Raw genomic sequence first — 18112 nt, 5'->3', positions numbered from 1 at the left:
TGCCAAGTTGTTTGGGAGGAATGCAAAAAAAATAAAATACCCCAAAAAGAAAACCTTTCCTGTCATTACAAACATAATCATAACATTTTTCCTCAAATAAAAAAAAAAAATCCAATAATGATTAATCACGTCATTCTCAGTGTTTAGTGAAGTGAAGTTTGCTTTTCTTCCAAAGGTCCCAGAAACTTTCTTGAAGCACACGTATTCATGAACATCGTGGCTGAAATATGAAAATGGATTATCACCGAGTCTTTTAGGAGGAAAACGGTTCAAAGCATAGAGCTGAATCAATACAGCAATTGTTCACCAGACACAAAATCAACCAATTCTTCAGACATAAATCCAATAGAAACCTCTTTAGAAGAGAAAATAAGTCAGAACAAAAGCAGTGTACATGTGATCCTATTGCAAAAATGGGAATGTAGTATTAACAGAAAAGACACCAAGAAATGCTGTACCTATAATTTAAGACAAGTTTTTGCTTCCTTAGTGCTAAGGTATTGTAAAATTTTAACAAGGTCTTGCTACTGCAATAAAAACTTCTGACTTCATCTCAAAAATGTTTACACATTTTTCTCCAGAGATGTAAATAATTTGTTTGTGTATGTATATATAACTATTCGTACACAAAAGGCTGCAAATTTAAGGGAGAAACCAATGTTGCATCTGCACATGACAGACAACTTAACAAAGATCTAATATGACTAGATCTTCAGACGGTTTTTTCCCTACAGTTTGTCACAGAGATGAAAAATACTGAGGACTTACAGCTTGACAGACGGATACAAAAAATTATTAAGAGCAATTAGCTGAAGATTTCTCTTTGGTCTTAGCTAAGCAGTTTCCTGCTTCTTTAAAACGGCAAAATCTCAGAGGGAATATTTGAAAGACCTTCATGGGTATTTTGCTGCACTAACAATAAACACTGCAATATTATGTCCTTCATATTCACAGACTTAAGCTGCAAATCTCCTGTTTTTATTGAACGCCTTAAAATCCTTTCCATTAGATTTAAATTAATTGCTCAAAAAAACACACACAGAAATTGCAAGACGGGCTGAAAAAAGTAAAGCAATAATTGAAAGTAGTGTAAAATATCAGTTCTTCAGAGCAGGAAAGCAGCAGTCCAACATCACTAATCAGATTGATCATTGTTTTGGGTGAAAATTAAATCATCTTTCACATGTTGCTTGTAGAAGAGTGATAGAAAACCAACAGACAGTCGCGACACGCTGTTGATTCAAGATAACAAAACTGCACATTTGCAAGTAATATATGTCCAATAAAAAGCAACTGTGATTTGTTTTCAGAAAATATGAGTTTTTGTGAAATTAAAGAAAAACAAACCTGCTTATTGTGGATTAGATTTATGAGGGTGCAAATGCATAACCATAAAAACATTTTGAAGCCTATGAAACAACCACCTCCCTCCTCAACCCAACACACACACAAACACGACTGTGAAATAAGTTATTAGGATGTTGATGTTTATACAGTCTTTAAAAGCAAATGCAAGCAAGCAGACACATATACAAGCCATGTGGGTGAGTGATTAGTAACTTAATGTTACTGAAGAGTCATCATTTTTCAGCTGAGTGCTGGAGGTTTGTTGCGATGAAATATGACCTCTGTAATGCCACTGTACCCCTCTTTCTCTCCGGTTCCCTCCATCCTTCCTTCACCTGTCATTCTGCGCGTTCGCGTGCATGCGTGTGTGTGTGTGTTTTTCAGACTCGGTTCCTACCTCCTTCTCATCGCTCACTCCTCTGCCTGCCTGATCATCATAATCACATATGATTTATCGACATGCACGCAGGCAAACGTACGAGAAAATTTGTACACAGAAATCCTTGATCAGATAGTCTGTGAGCCAGCCATTAGCATTTTTGATGATGTGACTTCTAGAAAATGACAAAAACGAAAGGGAAAAACTGGCTGACAAAATATGTTGTGTGAACATAGACTGTGCCCATATACAATTTTTTTTCTGCTTTTTTTTTTTTGCCACATTTGCATGTTTTAGATATTCCAACAAATTTTATTGTCAAAAATAACTTGGATTTACAGGAAAAGAGGCATTCAGACTAAACCGAGCCTAAATTTATCTACTTCCACCGATTGCGACAGTTGCCATCAAACATCCTAATAACTGGCAACTTGTTTTACCTCACTGAGGGTTTTTACCTACTTTTCCTTGTAGAATCGTTCCTCCTGAAATTGCTGCCAATGAACTTTTTCATTGGGACGTACACTTGAGCTTATGTTCAGAAATTAAATTCCCCTTCAGGATATTCTGATAGAGAGCTGATTTTATGCCGTCTAGGTTCTGAAGATGGAATGCATCCCCAGATCATAACCATATTTGACTTTCAGTATGATCAGTAAGGGGTGGGGGGGCGAAGGTGGCTGAGGTGGTAGTAGTTTATCCTGTAACCAGGTTGCGGTTTGAACCCCCACTTCGTCGTCTATCTCAGTTATTATATCCTTGGGCAAGGTGGTTGGAGGGCCTGGTGGCAGCCTGGCTTCTGTCAGTCTGCCCCAGGGAGCTGTGGCTACAGCATAGCTCAGCACCAACAGCGTGGGAATGTGTGTGCGTGCGTGTGTGCATGTGTGTGTGTGTGAATGACTGAATGCAGTGTGAAGCACTTTGAGGTCCTCTGGACTTGATAAATCACTGTACAATTTCAGGACATTTACTATGTTCTTCTAAAACGCTGTGCTAGTTTTACATCTGATATAATGGGACACACACCTTCTAAAAAAATTATAGGTTTTTAAGTATGTATGTCTTAAGTGCCTTTAAATCTCTCAAGTTGTTTTCTGAAGCTATAATTGGGTTTGTCTTAAATCTTGGGACTAATACGTTTTCAGGCTGATTTGAAAAGATTTTTGTTATCGTACATGATGTAGTCATTTGTATATTCTGTTTTTTATTTACTCAAGTTATCTTTGTCTGATAATAAAATGTATTTGAGCTGAAACATGCAAGTGTGAGACACGTTCTGGGTCTGTGACTTGTTTTGTACGACTTTCTTGGTGTATAGGTTCATGGGTGACAGAAATATTTAGCCTAGAACTCGAGTTTCTCTATCCAGACTTCGTGGATCTCTTCGGTACAACTTCAGCTGGTTCATCAGCTATAAAGATATTTCATCTTGAAAATCCACAGTGAAGTTGGGCATTTATTTTGTATTTCACTTGTTTTATGTTTTATGAAAAATGCTCCCTAAAACGAAAGAAGCAGAAGAGATCTGTAAGTGGCTGAATACATTTAGTCATTAATGTACATGCATATTTGTGTGCATATGAGTTGAACCTAAATAACTAAATTCCTGTGTGTACAAACACACTGTGACTAAAGCTTAATCTCTGTCATTATTTTCTCATCCTCTCTCCACCCAGCTCATTCTAATGTGCAACACTATCTTTAGCTGATGTGAAAGTGCTAAATGATCCCGTACTGCGCTGATAGGATTTATGGTTCATACATGCTAATGGTGGTTGGTGGCTGATGTTAAAGGTGCAATCAGTAATATTTTGATGGCTTTGTGCAAAGTGGCTCTAATTTACGAGCGAGGGACTTGCAAACGTTGATGATCAATGCCAGCAACTCGGCAGCCTCTCAGGTGACAGAGAGGCTTTTAAGCTTTCCGCACTAATGGGTTTGTTTAGTGAGTCTCTAGTTCTGATTGTGAAAGGGATGAACAAAAAAAGTAAATAAACTGTGGGAGTATTTTTCATTAAAAAGGAGCGAAATCCAAAATAAATGCCCAACTTGGCTGTGGATTTAAACATTCAAGGTGAAATATCTTCTTATAGCCGACGAACCAACTTGCAAAGGAATCCGTGAAGTTTGAGAGGAGAAACTTGTATTTCATTCACCCATGCTCCTACACCTATGGTGTCGCACAAAGAAAGTCATTCCCCTTGAACGTTTGCCATATCACGACCCCCAACTTAATTTACTTCACCAGAATTTTATAAAGTAGTTCACATTACTAGAGTGAGAGAAAACTTATATATGGCTTTCATTTTGTCGTCATTCCCCACCATAACCCGTTCTAGGAATGGGTCAAATATATTGCACAGTAAACTGTAACGCTTCAATAGTGACAGATACATCCTTGGTTTGTTTCCACCTCTGTATATTTATGAGACAAATAGATCAAGCATCAACTGATCTTTGTGAAATTGAGCATAATGTTTGTAGTCACGCCATAAAGTGATTCTCAGGCTTTCTGTAAATTAGCATTAGGGATAATTGAACGTGATGCCAAATGAAACCTCTTTCAAACAGGACTGTTTGTGCCAGTAAAAATACTTTTAAGACAGAAGTCTGCTTCTAAACTGTTTCATTTTTAAGGGCTGAAAGGCCTTGGCCCTTTGCCTTCCTCCTACAAGACACATTTGAGACGTCCTTCTACCCAGTTTGAATGTGCAAAACTGCCCTTTCTGGCTCTGTGCAACTTGATCATGGGTACTGCTAAAAGTTATTATGAGACGTTGAGTTCTCACTCTGCACTGATGAAGCTACAGTCGCATTGTTAGAGAGAGCTGATCCTCAAGGCTAAGATCTTCATTCATCGGTTGATCTATGCCCCTAACCTTCCTAAGCTTTTGAACTTCAAGCAATGACTGAATAAGATTGTGAATACTTGTGTACGAGCAAATACCCTGCGGCCATGGCTTGAAGGATTATATGTCTGGCTGGAAATAATGGACAGATGAATGAATGGATGTTCATGCAGGGATGAAATGCTGCAGTACAAGGTGGAGAAGATGTGAAGATAAATAGAGAGAAGTTATTCAACAGATAGACTAAGTTTGAAGAAATAAAACACTATGTAAGGTTGGAAAAGAAAAAAAAGTTAAGATATTTGTTAAAGCCGTCCAGGTATTTATCCAATATTGATGATGCTAGGAATCATTCGTTCTTCTACGAAGAAGTCGTTGTTTTCATTAGGACCTTATTTCTGTCTTAAAAATTTTTATTGTTTTGGTTTGATGTAATAATCTGATCTCAAATGTTGGGTTTTCATGAGCCGTCAGTGAAAAATCATCATAATTATTGTGTAATCAATCAATATAATGTTTTCCACTTAGTAAATTGAGCTGCTTACTGAAATAGATAAATCTTTCAATAATATTGCAATTAACTGAAAAGAGCTGTATAAGAGTGAATCATTTGTGTCTTTAACCCGATTTAACGTTGAAAAATTTTACTATTTGCATCTTTTACTGGGTCTGGCATGTTTTATTGCTGTTAAACTTGTTTTAATTTGTGATTTTATTTTCTTAACTATAAATTTGTATTTGCTCCTTTGTGCAGAGAATTAATTAGTAAAGTAAAACAGCAGAGACAAGGAAACGAGTAGAAAATATTGGCAACAAAAATGTTCTGGATTCTTAATAGTTTTGTTATTTCATAACAGAAGGACAAAAAAAAATCTAAAAATTAATTAGAAATATCCTGAAATGTCAGGAAAATTATGCCTTAGTAGAAAAATTGTAATCTTCGACCCATCGTACCCTCAGGTCTCTTTTTCAAGATCACGAAGGCCAGGGGATAAAACTTAGCGTTTCTGATTGTTGAAATACATAAACACATCACTAAGATAGCAAATATCAAATAGGTAATTGTAATTTTTTGTCCCAAAAGAAATTGATGAACACCAAAGGAATTAATTAGTCAAAAAACATGATATGAACTACACAAATAAAGTCAAGTTCTTAGATGGTGCCGTTTAGTTCCTCTGTCTTTCAACTCTTATTTTCCCATTACATTGGAATATATATTATGGCAGAAAGTCTTGAGTTTGTATTTCTTGTGGGACAGTAAACAACACTCTCTTTGTTATTCCGATCCCTTGCTTGTGGTACACACGGCGAGTTCGACAGAACATCTTTTCTTCCACTTAACCAGCGGGAAATCTAAAGCTTTCCTGGTGTAACCATGAATTTTAATGTTCAACTTTTTTTTTTTCTTTTCTCCCCCATTAATTTCCATTCTGTTTACTAGGAAGGATATGCACACACACAGCTGCACAAAGTTACCTGCACATTGATGCACAGCTTTTAATTCATCTGAGTGCATGTCAGTCAGAGCTCTGATTTCCCTGTAGGCTCCTTCCCAGCTGTTGCTTCTTTTTTTTGTACGAACGTCACCAGTTTACAGGCGCTACTCATTCTCCTTGCGTAAATAAATCAAGTTTGATTTCAAAGCTTTTTGGAGTTTTTATTTGTGAGCTTCTGCCTATTTCATCATCTCCATTCTCCTCCCTTGAATCACTCTCTTCTCTCTTTCCCAGATTTTTCCATTTCAGCCTTTTGTAACCGTTTTTTTCATCTTCATTTTTGATCCAGTCATCTGTAATCACTGATTTCTTTCCGCTTCATCCTCATCTACTTCTGGGACTATGATCTTAATAATCCCCGTTTTTCATTTAGCCGCTGCATGACTTCATCTCTCTCCCTCATCGCTTCATGCGGCATTCCTCCGCTGTCACCTGCCAAAGGTTTGGAAGCTCACGTGGCGATCCCAAAGCACTGTACAGTGGGGAGTTTTCAGATTACTGTTTGGCAACACATCCACCTTTAATGCATGATAAAAAAAAAAAAGAGATATGAGCGGAGCCAAAATTACAAAGTAGACACACTTTAATGTCTTTCTGTGTTCAAGCTCGCGGTTAAACGCTCAGACTATTTACTTTGCGGAAAAGAAATGGAGAGGATTTATTATTTTGCAGCTTAATGATGCAGGAATATCTTGACTACATCCCTATTCGCATGGGACGCGCGTTATCTGGGGACTCCATGAAATAAGTAAATTAATCCCCAACGTCTGTTTTTATAGACAAAGATTTTTTAACGTTAGCAAGAAAAGTCAATTTTCTGTTAATATAAAGTTAACCGAAGATGGAGCTAATCCTATTTCAGCATCCCTTTCATACCAAGTATTACCTCAGTAAATACTTGCTACTTTCCAGGTAAAACAATACAAACTGATGCTTTTAAAGAGTAATACAACCGGACTTGGAGATAAAAGTCTTGTCTATTGCCATTAGTTGGTTGGTTGGTTGGTTGGTTAGGAGTATGGTGTAATTTTTTTTCCAGTTTAACAAATATTTTGAACTTTTGCAAGTCTGAAGATGAAAAGAATGACAGAAAATTCTCTAGAAGTTGGGACTTGAAGTGGGAAAAGTCTCAAGTTGTTAACCAACCTCCAAATCCAACATGTCTGCCTTCCATGCACAAGTTACGGAGCAACAGTAAAAAAAAAAAAAAAGCACTTCTAGCAGTCTCTTTTAATCTTTCGCTCAACTTATTTCAGTGACAATGACTGAGTGTATTAAAGGTACTGTTTATATTTCAAACAGTAGTTTGCAGGGTCATTGAGCACATTAATTAACTAAATCTAACTGGTTTTGCGGCTTGAAACTGTAACACAATTAAGTTGATGTTTTCCTTTGGAACAATGCATTAACAGCAGTAACCTCCAATGCTTGTTCTTTATTCCCTGTCAGCCACCACACAACAACTAAGTTCAAATTTAACATACAAACAATACAGTAAAAACCATTAGTAATATTTTATGAATATTTTATTACTTTTATTTTTATACATCTCCTTTCAGGTATAAGAGCACTTTCCAAAAAAAAGAAAAAAACTCAAAACATTTCACATCTGCATAATTCAGAAAATCCAGAGTCCCCAACCTTAATGTGACTTCCAGAGTCCTTGTGCTACAACTGAAAGGCTCAGTCGCCTTCAGTTTTCAGCCCCTTATGTGGCACAACCAGCTCACCCCGAGCACAAGAGCTCACAGACCTGTTAGGAACATATAGGTGGAAAGGTTTTCAGCAGTATGCTGCAGTTTATCCCCTAAAGGAACCCCAAGTGATTAACACAATCTGAGAACCAGTACTGTTAATGGGAAGTAAGGGCATGAGCAATCGGGGCGTTTCCCAGGGTGGCATTTGAAACTGGGATGCACAAGCACCATATTATAGAAACACAAGCTTTCAGTAAAACTCTGGTTTTCTGTTGTCTTTAGTCATGTGTATTGCACCCCTGCTTGTTGCTGGGAACAGGGAGATGAGTCTCTTTTTTTTTTTCTTTCTTTTTTTTTGAAGATCAAAGTAGAAGACTTAGTTATATCGTTACACGTAGAGTTCATTTAATGTTCATGTTTATTTATTCAAAAAAGAAACCAAAAGCAAAAGCTGGGATTTATACTATTCAATTAGAACCTGTAGACACATTGCTAGTTCATGAAAAAAGCACCCAAATTGTCCTTTTAAAGCAAGTACCATGGGCTTATAGCGCCACAGAAGTAAATGTTCCTTTACACCGAATACTTTTTTTTATGTTCTCTGTGAGTCTGTAGCCTCCCATAAACTATCCTCTGATGCTTGGCAAAAATACAGATTTAGACATGTAACACTGTATTTAAAGTTGAGTACTGTTCTGAATTGTCGAAGTACAATAAATCCCAAGAACGTTTCTCACAGAAAACTAAACGAGACCTTGTTTTGAACTCTAACATTAACTGAAAGTGGGCATTGTTTGGCACCGCTGCGATTGACCTAGTTGAACCAGAGCATCGCCGGTATAAGCAGCTCTTCTAGATGCAGAAGCTGTCCTCCCTTGAAGCTGAGTGGTGTCCCAATAAAAGAGGGCCCGTCTACAAGGTCACAGAGGTTGATGGTTAGGACAATGTGAGCTCGAGAAGAAAGAGAGAAAAACAGTGGATAAAACCTCATCAAAAGGACAGAAATTAGGTACAAAAACAGTTTTATGAAGAGACAAAGAAAAGAAAAAAACCCCGAATCAGACAGAGGAAGGGAGGACGGGGTGGAGGCCTGGTTGATGGTCGTGCTTGAAAACAACACCAAAACCTTAAAGAGGAAAAGCAGAGACTTCACCACAGAAAAGCCGATTGCATGTTCAGTCCTTTAACTACAGGTCAAAACAACTGCACATGCATAAACACACACACACACACAACCATTCGTTCTCTCATGCTGTCGGGCCCACTTGCTGCAGGGTTATTCTAAGAGATAATGTCTTTAACAGTACAGAGGCCTTTCGGGTTTTGGTCCTGTGGCTGGACAGTTCTGAAGCCACAAGCTGTGATGGCAGCTAGCTGTTTTTAAGGACTGAAAAGGAAAATAATCTAAGTCCTTCACTGCAAAAGTGACAATAATGGACCTGACCCCAGTTACTTGTTGACCTCACTTTCTTTTGGGCTGGCTGGAGCCACTTTCCAGTTGGGGCAGAGATATTTTTCTCTGAGATATTTTCACAATAAGATAATATTTGGGAGACAGACATTAATTGCAAGAGAATATAATAGAACCCTCACTCCGCCCCCCAATGATATCAGTTTTGGGGAATTGAATTTATATATATATTTTTTTATGTTTAAGTAACTAATTACCATGTAAAAGGTAATAATTTAGCTATGCCTCCTAACGTCACAATTGAATAAACATGCAGGCCAAAGTACTATTAAAGGCAACATGTTGGGCCTCAAATACATTACAACTCATTAAATCAGCTGCTGAATATTTACCTCAGATCAATGACCAGTTCAAGTGTCGACCTTCTCTTTCCATTTGCAACACAAAAATATGTGAAATCCAATAAGCTACTCGTGATCCTGAGGTATATTGGTTTTAATTTGTGTTGTAGTCCTCTTGACCGTTTTTTTGAATAATGCTGTCTGTTTGGGGATTGTCCCAAATGCTTTCCATTTTTCAGACGATGGTTTGAACAGTGCTTTGTTATAAGTTCAGATCTTAAGATATTGTCAAGAAAACGCAACTTTAATTTAAACTGTCCTCACAACTGTCTCCCAGACCTGTCTACTTTGTTCTTTGGTCCTCCCAATGCTATTGTTCTCTAATTAAACCCCCGAGGCCTTTACAGAACGCAGTATTTGGACTAAGATTAGGTTACACAGAATTGTAGTCTGTTTATGACAGTAATTAAGTAAAAATGAAAGGAATTGGTTGCATGTCACAGTTTTCCACAGAGCCATGTCTTTTCTTTTTTTTTTTTTACAACGGCGTTTCTTCTCCATGCAATAAGATTCACTAACATTTATGGCTGCTATGTAAGACTGAAAGTATTTATATCTAAATATATTTGGACATAAACGCTACTGCAAGGTACTGTAGCCGTTGTGAGGCGAAGTTGGGCAAATTCAGATCGACGTGTTTAACTTTCTCTACAGCCTATTTGTGTTTACGGAGTAACGACACAACGGTTTCGAATCTCCGCAGAGGTGCATAGCAAAAGACCAGTGGAGGTCCGAGGCCTCCGTGTTCAAAAAGCCGGTGTAGGAGTGAGTTGTTGTGTTTGGAAGCTAAATTTTACTGCGAGGCCCTCGCTCCTCTCTGCGGTCAGTCTCTCAGCTTCTCCTCTTCTTTTTGTCTATCAGTCAATCTGTTTGTCTGTTGTGGTCGGTGCCCATTTTAGCCTAAGGACAAGTCGACACGCACGCACGCACACACACACACACACACACACACACACACACACACACACACACACACACACACACTGCATACTGGCACTAAGCTCGAATAAAACCACAGTGGTCCAGCCCTTGGCAACGCAGCCAAGATGAACTGACCACTTTGACGTCCTTCTGGACAAATGTACGCACAAACACAGAAGAGATGAAGAAGAACATAACAGAGTAAAACATTTGTGCTTTTTGTGTTAATATACATTTCAGGGGAAATAGGTGGGCTCTTCTGTGTTAGCTGGCCGATAGAGACTCGGGAAGCTTATTTTCATTCCATTTTGAGTTTTTTTCCCCTTGCAGGTGTTAAATAAATAAACTTTTTGGAATTATTAGCTGGATGTGACTCACGACTGGGGAAGCACAAAGCATTTTGTTTACTTACAGATAAGTAAAGAACTGTACAGTGGATACAGGGTACAGTGGGTACAGTACACTGATGCGCACACTCAAATATGGACATATGCAGTACATGCACGTCCTTTGTAAGGCCCCAGCTAAAAGCAGAGGGGACTGTTTCCTGTCTGTCGAGCCACACCTAAAGCGAAAACACAGAGCGCTCCTGTCCAGTATTTGCTTGGAGAAATAGTGTTTCTCTGAATCCCAAACTTCTATTTTTTTTTCACTTATTTGTTTGAGTTTCATGAGACCCACCAGTATGCATAAAATATATCCTTACAAGTAAATACACCTAAAATTATGTAGCCAATAGTGGAAATTTAGTTTATTGGAGAGAATATATTGACCTGTAATTCTTCCAGGAATTATTGATTGCAGTGCTGGAGCATTTCATGTTTTCAGAGTAACTCAGTTGTTTAAAACACTGACAAGAGGCTAGATAAATGTTTAAGTGGTTTATTTAGGTAAGTAAAAATAAATATACAATCTTTGATTTTAGGATTTGGAGAGAAGAATTGTAGGAGTAGAGAAAAAAAGCTCAGAAAGATAATGTAGAATTCAGGTTGAAGGGAAAAGGTTTTACTTTTGCTTCATCGCTCTTCAGAGCAGAATCCCAAAAACTCTTTGGCTTATTGATAGTAACTTGTTCTTGGATTTTTGGATCAGTAGTGCTATATTTTGGAGTTCAGTCAGGAAGCTCATCAACATTTAGCATGCGTCTTCTCGTGGAAACTGAAACCTCAATGGCTGTGTTGAATAAGTTTCACTGCAAGATTTTTTGTAGTCAGTGGAGAATTTTTGACCAGCTGCCTCCAATGGGATCCCAGGTCAGCCATGGTAGTTTCCTCTGTCACATCCAGGTAGTGCAGTCATTGTTGTTGTATCTATAAACATGCAAGATAATCTTTCAACTGCATCTCCTGGCGTATTCATGGTTTTTGATTTTTTTTTTTTTTTTTACAGAAAACGGTAAACGTCATCAATGGAGGGAATTTAAATGTTTTGTCCCAAGCTGTCTTAGCACCACATATCTGATTAATGTGTGCTGTTATGAAGAATGACATTCAGGGATTGGATAATTTTGAGAAAATAGTGGTCCTTGAAAATAGAATTTTGTGCTGATTTTGAATGCAATAACTACGGAAGAGGATTGGGGCCACTGGGAAAAAAAAGTAAAACAGTTCTGACTTTAATCTCAGAATTCTGAGAAAAAAGTCAGAATTCTGACTTTAATCTCAACATTCTGACTTTAATCTCAGAATTCTGACTTTAATCTCAGAATTCTGTTTTTTTTTGTTACCAGCTAACACTTTTCTCCAAAGTACAAAACGGAGAAACTTTGCTGAGCTTTTCTTAGTCTTCCTGTCATCTGATTACTGTCTGAACATGTCATAGAAATTAGTTTCCTGTGACGCAACTTATTGCATCTTCCTTTTTCATTTTAAACACCCGACTGATACTGAAAATATCTAACTTTCAAGCTAAAAGTTCATACCGAATAGTATGACTTCAACTCTGTTCTGCTTAGTGTGATGCATTTCCTGTCAGGACTAAGATCAAAAGTCAACAAAAGCAACTCTTATGAAAGTGGTTTTTTTTTTATATACATACTCTAATAGTCAAAAAGACAAAACAAAATCTTAAATGTGCATCAACGAACAAGTATGTGTCAAAAGATATTTAACCATGTGCAAAATTTTCCTTGCTGACTCTCTCCTCATACCTCCTCTGCCAACCTTGGAGCTCCACACACCAACTATTGTTCAAATCACTTTGAATGGTGATCTCAGCCCTCGCTTATACTTCTCTTCCCTCTAAATCCCTACAAGCCAAACTCTGCATTCGCAGCCAATTAGAAATGAGAGGGTGAGAATTCAAAGGGAGACCTTCCCATTTATGAATCAAATTTGTTCCATACATGCATTTGCCATAGTTTGCGGATCTGCATTAGCCCGTGTTTATATGGATTTGCATTCATGTGTGACCGTGTGTCTTCAGGAAGGGTTGAAGCATTACATGTAGTGATGGTGTGCACATGACCGTATGTGTGTGTGTGTGTGTGAGTGTTCACGTTGAAGAATTATGCCGCTGTTCCCCTCATCAACATGGTTTACAGAATGTTCACTTTAACCTGATGCTCTGTATGTATACATTCATGTCTTGGGAGGTCTGGATTTATTAATCCGCCTGTGTATTTGTTTGATGGACTTGTTGGATCACATAATGTGGAGGAAATGGTAATCAAAATGTTGCTTTGCTTCATCGACTGTAGCTTGGAGAGCTTATTATGAGCTGATGGTCTTTTCATAAAGCCATGTGGATGGAGGTTAAAGCCCTTCTACCATATTGATTTCACCCTGTAACTCCACTTCATTCACAAAGAGGAAAAAGGAAAAACTGAAAATGTTTGGAGCTACTTTGACACACAAGACAGTGTTACTCCCAGGGACAACAAAAAGTTTAAATTACGACATGACGCCCAATCATAGCCTGATTTTTTTATTTTTTATTTCCACAATCTATGACAATTTGCACAGAGATTCAAGTTTTAATATTAAAAGGAGATAACTGAAAGACTTTATTTGCAGCACACATTCAGAAACATTAAAATGATTTCACGCCAAACATAATTTGCTTTATTAGTTCCTGCTGCTTAGCAATCATTGTTAAAGTGTCTGTTTAGATTGTGCATATCTGGTCTGTGATTGATACAATATGTGCCTCGATAACCTGCCAAATATCCAGTTCATCTATTTATCCATTGTCCATAGCCTCACATCCTTCCAGAGTTTCAGGGGGGCATGGGGTGAGAGGTGGGGTACACCCTGGACAGGTTGGTGGTCCATCACAGGGCAACACAGAGAGACACACCCACACCTACACACACGCCTACACACACGCAAACGCATATCTAAGAACAACTTAGAGAGACCAACCCACTGTAACTTTTACAAACAGTGAGAGGAAGTCAGAGTACCTGGAGAGAGCTGATGCACACATGCAGCAGAACATCCAGTCTCCATCCAAATTGACCCCAGGGTGGGATTTGAATCTAGGACCAGGTTCTTGCTGCAAGACAGCATACCAAGCACAGTGCCGCCCACTGTCCAATGCATTTTAAATAAATAGACGTAACGCAACAAGATAATCCGATTTACCTCTCTTAACTAAGCGCAGTGTGAGTTCTTAATGTTAAGGTAAACAGAGCCTGACTTGATGTGGAATATTTCAATCCCATTCAATATGAAAACACATATTGAAGGAATTGTAACTTAATATTCCTAATTTAAAAACAATTTTTTCACAAAAGGGTGTTGTCCAGACAATCTAGTGCACTTTTTATGTGTGCGTTTGCAATTCCGAAAAACCAAGCCTAGAGCAACAGTGGAAAAACCTGCCATTCTGCAGATGTGCGTAATGCTAATTCATTAATCCACCAGTGAGTTGCAAAATGCATTCCTAACATTATCAAGAATAGAACACAAAATTACCTTTTAAAGAGTTTTCTTTTAAAACGTCAAGCTTTGGAACTCCCCGAGGCTTCAACGCTGTTGTAAATTAGCACATGTAGCACTTATGAAAGTTTTTACTTATTAAAGAAACATAAAAATATTTTCCTCCACATATTCTATTTGAATTTCAAATGTTACTTTCAGTCAGAACATACCACATGTTGGTCGAATCAAAAGATTCCCTTATTGAATATTTTCAGCCCACAGACACGTACATTTAAGATGAGATTTTATGGCTTTTCATAACAATGTTTCAACAAGAAAGTGGGGATTTATGAAGCGAACAGCCTCCATATATGGGATCCCCACTTCGTCCTGGCAATGACAGATTATTTAATTAAAAATAGTCACATTAACACAACCCAAACTCAGTACTTGTACTGGACCTGCATTCACCACTGCTAATGTAGTTCAACATCCAAATACAAGAATTTACCTGCACTAGTCTTATGTTTATCTATGCTTATCTCATAAAATACATTTAGAGAGTGTACGCTTCAAGACTAAATCTTATGTTGACAGAATCCAGCTTCTCGTGGATATTGTCCAATCTATAACACAATGATCAAGTCTATTGTGTTATAGAGTTGATCAATTACACAAATATGTAGAAATTGACAAATGCCCATCTCCATTTAAACAACAGGGCAATATACAGTTTATAAGTATTATAAGAATAGATGCATAATCAGGGATCCTGATCACTTCTGAATCATCTTCCCACCAGATTAAGTCAGTGTGATCATTTCACTTCCTTAAAGTTCTCAATTGTTTCATGCTTGCCTCTCCTCTTTTTTTTTTTAGCTTCAAATGAACTGGGGTTTGGACCTATTCCACAGAAACAACAAAACTGATGTTAGAGAGAAGTTTTGGATGCAGTGTATATGCATTGGTTTGATTAAAATTGTTTAGTAACACTTTTATAAATGAAGCCACAGGCCAGATAAAACACAATCAAACAAGCTGTGAGTGATTATTTACACAATATGCTTTAACTTAAGCAGGTCCAGTATTTGTCCAGAACAATAAACACATATGGAGCGTCACAGAATTGGGGGGGAGGGAGGGAGCTAGTTAGATGTTTTTACCCATTTGAAATATTTCCTTTTATATTGTGAATCAATTGTCAAACACATTTTTTTTACAAAAACTGCAATTACATGTTTTTTTGAAATAAAGTTCTTTCCTTTTTTAATTCAACGTTTGTGTCAACTTTTTTTTTGTGAACAAAACATTGTACTTGGTGCAACAAAGAGAAAAGAAAGTGAGAAAAAATGATTCCAGATTTGGAAAAGTTGACTGATTCTGGAGAGGAAATGTACAAGAGCCGGCCCCTGTCTAAATAAATGCTCCTTCTCTTCTTGAGTTTCCAAAGCAGAAAACACAAAAATGCCAAGAAGATGCCAACTGGGAGAGATTGGAAAATGTGAGGTGGAAACTGTCTGGCTACAAGGGACACACCTAATCTGACTTGATGGACATCATGGTTTTACATTTTGGAGCAGAACATGTTGCACTTCTACCCTTTTTCTTTGGATTACATTTAAGCACCCATACCCTGACTGTAGCTGTTACTATGTCACAATATCCAACATACCAAATGTGTAAAACATGTGACTTCCAAGTTCGGATTTGAAGATTTATACTATTTATACTATTGCAGTTGATGTCTCTACCAGGCCCCTGTTGTGTAGCCTTTAAGAACTCAAAACTAATCTTTAATCCAGTTAAGAGTTCTTGGTGACCTTCCTTGGTGTTAAAATGTATTTTTACAGAAATTAATGAACAACTTAAACTGAGTCCTCGGTATTTTGCATCGGCATCTAACTAAAAGAAAGTGACCAATAATTTAAAAGGAATGAATATGTGCATAAGCTGTTCAAATGTTCAGACCTTAACTACTATTTATGTGTTGAATTTATGCGAGATCGTGTGCATACTGCTAAAAATATTTATATTTTAATTCGTTGCAGCACTGTTCACATTGTTGTTGCACAGCTATTAATACTTTGACAAAACAATATGATCTTAATTGTGCATTCGCCAATTACTTTTAGATCTTTGTTTATGTGTGGCGTTATGTTTATGACACATGCAAAAGAACATTCTTGATACACGAATGTATTTAAACAGTTTCTTTGCTTGAAATCATAACATAACTTGTTCTTAATATTAATTCTCAGTGGAGTTATTGAAGTTACATAAGTCAAATTTAGGGCATATATAAAGATAACATTTTTGCGAAGGTTGTATTCGTTCACTATGCAGACAAACAGATTTTAGATACTTTTTGAAAACAATATTTTGTGGGAGGAAAGTCAAGTGGATAAATAGCAACATGGGGGCACTCTCTTTCTTTTAGCATTCTAATAATTTATTACATATGGATACATTTTATAAAACTTGAATAAGTCTAAATTAACTTTGAGAAATAAAAACAAATAAATCCATCACAAAACACTTAAGACCCATCAAAAGTCCACATGAATATGAAAAAAAGAAGTCAGTGTCATGATGATGAAAATTATTGTCATTAATATAAAATCCCAGTGTCTGGATCAGAAGTGGAGTCTATGAAATCATGAAAGTATAATGGAGATTTTATTCACATATTACATCTTTCTTGATAAATTTCCTGCTGGCTCTTCGTGGCAAGAGGTTTCACGCTCAACGTCATCCATCACGAACGGCTCGATCAAATAAAAGCCGTCCCCCCCAGAGGATCGTAATATCTGAATCTCTGCTCACCTGAAGTAAAATCAAAAGTTTTTAAATCACATCACTGAAATTGAGAATGGGACAATTTCCATAAAATGAATTTATATTTCTGAGTTGCCTTGAGATTTTTTTAAAGGAGTAGATTTCATTTAAGAGGGAAAGGAGGCCACGGGAACAAATGTGAGATACTGTTTAATGGGAAGCATGACTTGTGAAGAGTAAATCTGGTTTCGGTTTACATGCTGCCTGGCCGCTGGTCCGTCCATATGTCAGTTCAGCATTTATAGATTGTACATACTGACTTCGGCTCGCAAATCAACAGCCTTTCTGCCTTTTTTTTTTTTTTTTGCTCTAGAATCCCCCCACCGTTTGCTGTCTCTAAAGCCCTTGTGTACAATAGGAGCACAGAAGCTCACACTGAAAGACTCTTTGTATCGTATTAGATGAGAATTTAAAATGCAGTTTTCAAAACTTTTAGGCTTTTATTAAACGTACAGATATTAATCTGACGTGTTCCAGCTGTGACATAGTGCACTGGCTGTCAAGTAAAGGGGGAACGACAGAGTTTTGGTTAAAAAAATATGTGAAGCATTATGTTTGTACGGTTATGGCACAACAGTGTAAACAGACAGAAGTATCACTCTGACTGTAAATTAATCCACTTTGATTTTTAATTGGTTACTCCATTGGGATGATGTAATTAAGAATTAAAATGGTCCAGAAAGATTTTAGAAACTCAGCTGTCTAATGAAGCTACATATATATAAAAAAAAAAAAAATTCCCTTCTCACCCTCCGCGGGKGGTCTGTTTCATCCTCTGAGCTCGGGTCCTCTACCAGAGGCCTGGGAGATTGAGGGTTCTGCGCAGTATCTTGGCTGTGCCTAGAACTGCACATTTCTGGACTGAGATGTCTGATGTTGTTCCTGGGATCTGTTTGAGCCACTGCTCCAG

General features: G+C 37.5%; 1 protein-coding gene across 2 annotated transcripts in view; it reads left to right on the top strand.

Annotated features, from left to right (window-relative positions):
- Positions 1–18112, top strand: part of trps1 (trichorhinophalangeal syndrome I) — a 183355-nt gene that overhangs the window by 30751 nt on the left and 134492 nt on the right. The window lies entirely within an intron of this gene.

The sequence above is a fragment of the Poecilia reticulata genome, linkage group LG11 (genome assembly GCF_000633615.1).
Source record: "Poecilia reticulata strain Guanapo linkage group LG11, Guppy_female_1.0+MT, whole genome shotgun sequence".
In the NCBI taxonomy this organism is placed as follows: domain Eukaryota; kingdom Metazoa; phylum Chordata; class Actinopteri; order Cyprinodontiformes; family Poeciliidae; genus Poecilia; species Poecilia reticulata.
The sequence above is the reverse complement of the archived record's forward strand: the minus strand, read 5'-3'. Positions and strand labels throughout refer to the sequence as shown.